Source organism: Hylobates moloch, unplaced genomic scaffold (assembly GCF_009828535.3).
Source record: "Hylobates moloch isolate HMO894 unplaced genomic scaffold, HMol_V3 SCAFFOLD_7, whole genome shotgun sequence".
Classification (NCBI taxonomy): domain Eukaryota; kingdom Metazoa; phylum Chordata; class Mammalia; order Primates; family Hylobatidae; genus Hylobates; species Hylobates moloch.
The window spans coordinates 19,559,238-19,566,795 of NW_026652282.1; positions in this window are offsets into that span (position 1 = coordinate 19,559,238).

A 7,558-nucleotide genomic window follows, 5' to 3' on the forward strand; every position below is an offset into this window, starting at 1 on the left:
TTTGTTTTTGTTTCTTCTTCTATAAAAAAAATACAGTATTGGTCCTATTTGATGGTCCTATTTGATGCTTTAATATACTAACCAGTCTAAGGTAGCACAAAGTCAGGAGTATTTCTTAAACCTCTCCTCAAATTCTGCTCTCATTTCAATGCTCTATATTAAAATTTAGAATGCTCAGATATATTTACGAGGACTGCATAAACTACTTCCTTATTCTGTCTAACCATAACCACCTCTACTACATACGAATCCTGCTCCTATATGTAACTTCTGAGCCAGCTAAGCTAGTATGACAAAACCACAGATTTGTATTATTCCTCAGTATTCAAGATGCTAAATAGGCTCATTCCTGTATCTGCTGTATCTAAGCCTTTACTCCATGCCATAGAGTCTACATATTTTTCCTTCCTACACCTTTGTCTCCACATATTTTAAAAACTGAAATCTTACCTCCGTAATAAAGCATTCCCCAAACTTTTTAGCCCAACCTCATCTCTCTCTTCTCTAAGATCCTATAGCACTTACTGTATGCATTATATATTTTAATTTTATATTGCTTGTACACTACTTTCCAAATAGCATATGTGTGTACGACTTGTCTTTTTCCAGTATGGTTCTTAAGTTGCTGGATCATTCTGCTTGTGTATTTTTGAAAATAACTGGTATGATGTTGACTATACAGCACACTTGTTGGCTATGGAACTACTAAAATGTTTCATTAATTCATTTAACAAGCATTTTTTTGAATACCTACTACCTGAAAAAATAAGACAAGACAAAACCAGCTCTTTGTGCATACACTAATAAAATATAAGGAAGAAATTATGATATCTGGCCTTAGAAGAAAATAGGACACATAATCATAACTTGGAGTGCTTTTGAAATATAAATACTTTCCCAATTACTTTCCTATCCTCTGTATAATCAAAAATCTCCCTTTACATTGTCATTCATGAAGGATCGAGAGATCACCTCCTTCAAAACAGAACAACAAAATTAACAATAATCAGTATTAGGAATTGAAATGTTACATATAAGGCAATGTTTGCCTTTATTTTTTGTTTTAGTCCAGTGGTAATATCCCTGCAGATGGTCAACCTGTTGCAATTTTTGAGTCAGCATTGCACTTTTTACTATATTTCTCATTTTGTTATTAACATTAAATGCATTGCTGTGCCCTTCATCAATCTGCACAGCAAAATGCAGGCTTAAAATGAAGACATCAGTGGTACTATAATTAGTACCATTAATAGGAGAGTTGATATTTTGGCTGTGCTCCACACCCCTAGTTCCAGCTACCTAATGGACAGTTTCAGGTACCTCACACTTAACAACATGTCCAAAAGTCCCACTATCTCAATTAATGATATTTCTAGTCTTAAGCGTGAAAATTAGCATCGCCTCCTCCTTTCTTACCCTCACAACGAATCAGCCATTAAATTCTGTCAATTCCAACTAGAAAATATCTTTAAAATTCTTGCTGTCTCTATCATGACTCATCAAAACTATGATAATAGCCTACTTTTATTTCTCTGTTCATATTTCAGAAAGCTCTTTCTTTTATAATCTCATGTTTGATTATGTTAATTTATCACTTAGAAACTTTCAGTGTGTGCTCGTTGTCTTTATAATAGAATTCAAGTCCCTTAATCTTAGGTTCAAAGCTCTCTAGAGCTTGGCCCCACAGACTTTTTCAACCTTTATGTCTGTTCTTGGTAAAAAACATGCAGACACACACATTTCTTCCCAGAATAATTCTTCAATCTCCTTGCCCTTATTTAACCTCGAATCTTCTCCAAAAATCCATTTTGGAAAAGGGCTAGAAGTAACTATTCTAGGCTTTGTGAGCCATGTGGTCCCGTCTTTACTCACCTCTGCCACTGTGGCATGAGAATTAGCCAAAGACTATATACAAACAAATCAGTATGAACATGTCCCAATAAAATTTTAATTATAAAAACAGGTCCAGTGTAGATTGGGCCTATGCTTACTGGTTTGGTGACCAGTGATCTAGGTCATAGTACAAAGTGACAATGTTCTCATCAAGCATGCATCAAAAGAGTATTCTATTTTTTAAAACAGATTTATTGAGGTATAATTAAAATTGTAAAACTCTTGGAAAAAACATAGGGGCAAAAACTTTTGATAGTAGTCTTACCAGTGATTTCTTGGCTATAACACCAAAAGCATAAGTAACAAAAGCAAACATAGACAAGTGAGACAAAATCAAACTAAAATGCTTCTGTATAGAAAAAAAATCAACAGAGTGAAGAGATAACCTGAAGAATGGGAGAAAATATTTACAAATTATTTATCTGACAAGGGGTGAATACCCAAAATATATAAGTAGCATTTGCTACAATTAAATAGCAAAAATCCCTCAAATTACCTGGTTAAAAAATGCCAAAGCAGTGAAGAAAACAAGCAATAGAGTAAAGAGATAACCTACAGAACAGGAGAAAGTATTTGCAAACTATGCATCTGACAAAGGGTCAATACCCAGAATAACTCAAATAACAGCCAAAAAAAAAAAAAAATGCAATTAAAAACGGACAAAAGACCTGAATAGACATTTATCTAAAGAAGATATATACAAATGGCAAACAGATATATTAAAAGATGCTCAACATCACTAATCATTGGGGAAATGTGAATGGAACCAAAATGAGATATCACCCCACCCCAGTTTCAGTGGTTATTATGAAAAAGACAGAAATAACAAATGCTGGTGAGGATGTGGAGAAAGGTAAACACTTATGCATCACTGGTGGGAATGTGAATTAATACAGCCTCCACAGTGTGGAGGTTCCTTAAAAATTTTAAATTGAACTACCCTGTGACCCAGCAATCCCATTACTGGCTATATATTCAAAGGACATTAAATCAGTATGTCAAAGAGATATCTGCACTCCCATATTTATTTCAGCAGTATTCACAATAGCTAAGATATGGAAACAACCTACATGGGTATCCATGCACAGATAAGCAGATAAAGAAAATGTTGTGTGCCACATGGACATAACCATGGGAACAATAGACGCTCTGGAGTACTAGAGAGGGAAGAGAGGGATGAGGGCATGGGTTGAAAAACAACCTATTGGGTACAATGCTCACTACCTGGGTACAGTATACCCATGTAACAAACCTGCATATGTACCCTCTGTGTCTAACATAAGAATTGAAATTTTAATAAATGAAAATGTTTTATATATATATAATATATATACACACTATATATATTTACTTATATATCTATACATACATATTCTACCATAGATATATCCCACTACTTATATATCTATATATACATATTCTACCATAGATATATCCCACTATATACTTATATATCTATATATACATATTCTACCATAGATATATCCCACTATATACTTATATATCTATATATACATATTCTACCGTAGATATATCCCACTATATATATGGTGGAATATATGTATATATAGTATGTATGTGTGTATATATATGTATATAAAACTTTTTATTAAAATTTCAACTTTTATGTTATATATAGTTCAATATACATATATGGTAGAATATATAGTATATATATGGTGGAATATATCTATGTATACATAGTATATGTAGTGGAATATATATATATTATTTATATATGGTGGAAAACTATTCAGCCATAAAACAGGATGAAATACTGTCATTCGTAGCAGCATGGATGAATATGGAGGGCATTATATTAAGTGAAATAAGTCACAGAAAGACAAATACTGTGTGATCTCACTCATGTGGAATCTAAAAAAGTTAATTTCATAAAAATAGAGAGTAAAATAGTGGTTATTAAAGGCTGAGGAGGGTAGCAGGGAGTGGGGAACTGGGAGAGGTTGGTAAATCGGTACAAAGTTAGTAAGATGAGAAGAATAGGGTCCGATGTTCCATTACACAGTTGAGTGACTATACCAAATAACAATGTAATGTATATTTCAAGTTAGCTAGAAGAGAAGATTTTGAATGTTATCAGTACAATGATAGATATTTAAAGTGATGGATATTATAATTACCCTGATTTCATCATTATGCAATGTATACATGCTTTCAAACATCACACTTTACCTCATAAATATGTACAATTATTATGTGTCAATTATAAATTGAAAAATACTAAAAGAAGGCAAAGACTGGAATAGACATTTCTTCAAAGAAGATAAACATGAGCACCAAGTACATGAAAAAGTGCTTAGCATCACTAATCATCAGGAAAATGCAAATAGAAACTACAATAAGATATCACCTCACACCTGTTAGGATGGCTATTAGAAAAACAAATAAAGAAAAAAACAACATATAAATGTTGGTCAGAATGTGGAGAAATTGGAATACTTGTATATTGTTGGTGAGAATGCAAAACACTATGGAGGTTCCTCACAAACAGAACTACTGATGATGATCCATCGATCCCACCTCTTTGTATATACCCAAAAGAACTGAAATCAGTATGTCCAAGAGACAACCTGCACTCCCGTGCTCATTGCAGAGTTACTCACAGTAGCCAAGATATGGAAACAACCCAAATTTCTATCAACAGATTAATGTATAAGCAAATGAGTATTCTATTGCTTGTACATCACAAATGATTTTAAAAGGGTGATAGTTCCAGTGGGGAGAGAAGGGGGAAGCAGGGAGCAGGGAAGCTGGTAGGGTGCAGGGACCAGCCACTGCCACCGCCACCGCCTCTGGTCCTGGTGTGGGAAAGGAAGTGTGAGTCTTAGGTGCAAGCCTGAGATGGTGCCACTGCTGGAGGGCTGGCGATGGGAAGGCAGGGGAAAAATAGGTTAAAAAATGCAAATACTTTGAATATTTCAAATATATTTTCAAATGTATATGGTACTCCCCTGCTATCTGTGGTTTCACTTCCCATGGTTTCAGTTATCCATGGTCAACTGAGGTCCGAAAATTTTAAATGTGAAATTCCAGAAATAAAAAATGCATAAGGTTTAAATGAGGGAGGGAGGAAGGAAGGAAGGAAGGAAGGAAGGAAGGAAGGAAGGAAGGAAGGAAGGAAGGAAGGGGAACATCGATTCTTTGTTTACACAATATGCAAAAATTAACTCTAAATGAATCATAGACCTAAATGTGACACTTTAAAGTATGAAACTTCTAGATGAAAATATAGAAGACATTTTTGTGTTCTTGGGTTAAGCAAAGATTTGCTATATAGGATATAAAAATTGCAAACCATAAAATAAAAATTGGACTTCATAAAAATTTAAAATGTCTGCTCTTTGAAAGACACAATTAAGAGAATGAACAGAGAAGGCACAGACTGAGAGAGAATATTTTCAAACACTTGTCTGATAAAGGACTTCAAATAACTTGATTTTTTTAAATGGCCAAAAAATTTGAATAAACATTTTATCAAAGAAGATATGCAAATAACAAATAAGCATATGCATGCTGCTCAACATCATAAGTCATCAGGGAAATGCAATATACAACCACAATAAAATACCATATGGCCATATTAGAATGGCTAAAATTAAAACAAAAGGCAATAAAAACTGATAATGCCAAGTGCTGGTAAGGATGTAGACCAACTAGACTTGCCTAGATGTAGAGCAACTAGAATTCCCACAGTTTATTGGTAGGAATGCAAAACAGTACAAATACTTTTATTAGAAAACAGTCTGGTAGTTTCTCATAAAGTTAAACATACGACCACCAGTGATCCCGGGAATTCCTAGGTATTTACCCAGAGAAATGAAAACATGTATCTACTTGTATGGGAATGTTTATAGTAGCTTTATTCTTAATTGCCAGATATTGGAAATGACTCAGATGTCCATCAATTGGTGAATGGATACATGCATACAGTAGAATAATGCTCAGTAACTGCTGAATGGAAATATCCATACAATTGAAAAATACTCAGCAATAAAAAGGAATGAACAGCTGATACACGCAATAACATGGGTGGATCTCAACATCATTGTACTAAGTGAAAACACAAAATGATATATAACTATGATTCCTTTTCTATAAAATTTTGGTAGAGGTAAAGTTATACAGACAGAAATCGGATCAGTAGTTGCCTGGAACTGCAGATGGGAGGAAGGAACTGAGTACAAAAGAACATGAGGGAACTTCTTGGAGTAGTAGAAATACTCAGTTATCTTGAATGTTGTGTTGGTTACATAAATGAATATGTTTGTCAAAACTCATTGAGCCGTATGCCTCAAAAGGATGAATTTTACTCTATGCAAATTATACCTTAATAATTCTAAGCTTAAAGGATAATACTGCTCTGAGGAAAACACTATCCCTAAACCTACATGAATTTCCTCTGGATTTTATACATTTATGAGTCTCTTTTGAGTACCTAATCTATGCATGGTTTTATTCTTTATCCATGCTTCAGTGATCAGACATAACTTTCTTCCATTAATTTTTCTTTCATGGCAGTATCTTGAATCATTTTTTGAAATTTTTCTCATGAGTGAACTCAGGAATTTACATATTTACTTCCCTGGGAAGTTCTAAATTCAAAATGTGCTGAGAGTTTGCTTCCTCAGTCTGTATCTGAGCATTAAATTAAATGGCTCATACCCTGAAACTCCCTTAATCTCATACATCCTGAGGCCTTACTGCAGAGTTGCATGCCCTGAGATATTAGAGAGCTTTTGGCTCTTCAGTTATCAAAATACATGGGTTTGGGAAGGATTTTACTTACTAATATTTAAAATTCCACTTTCTATTTAGTAATCCAAGCTCAGTAATATTGTTGGGTATTGGAAATTACAAGCAAATTTGAGGCCCTCAAATCTGGCATACCTCCCTTCACTGAAGAAGTCTAAAAGACATTTATAAGCAAAAGTACCCACTTTTTTATGGGTAAAAGTACCCACTATGTCACAGCAGTTTCAGAACAGAACACTGTGACAAGGACATTACTTTAGGAAAAAAGAGACAAATTTTGTGTTATTGTGCATTGAAAATATTTACATTCCACCCATGTTAAAGCTCAGGATTAAAGAACTTTGGCAATGATATTACCCTGTTGCAAACCTGAACCTAATTTACCAAGCAGCTAGGGTGACAAAGTAGAAAGGACAGGATTTGTAGTTCCTTTGCTCTGTCAACAGATCTGGGTCTCTATGTGAAGCCTACAAAATTAAAATCACAATTATAGTAGATGTTTAAAAGAGTAATGATGGATGCTCTATGTCTGAGATGCTACATAAAATTAAGGCCTATGGGAAAGTTGAGTTGTTAAAAAGTATTGATTTGAATTACTTAACAATATCAAGAGCATGCATACTTTTACCTCAAATATTTTTTACATAAAAAGCCAGTGAATTGCCAACAGATACATTCATTCCAAAAATTAAAATATCAACAATATCAGGAGTGTAAAATGAATGTAATATATCCTTTAGAAGATAAACATTTCTAAAAATTCTGTGACATATCATTTATGGAATAGTTTTGACTTTGCTTGTAATTTGTTTCTATTAAAACATTTTTGACCACTTTTGAGACATCTGAAAAAGATTGATAGCAATCTTTTTTTTTTTTTTTTTTTTTTTTT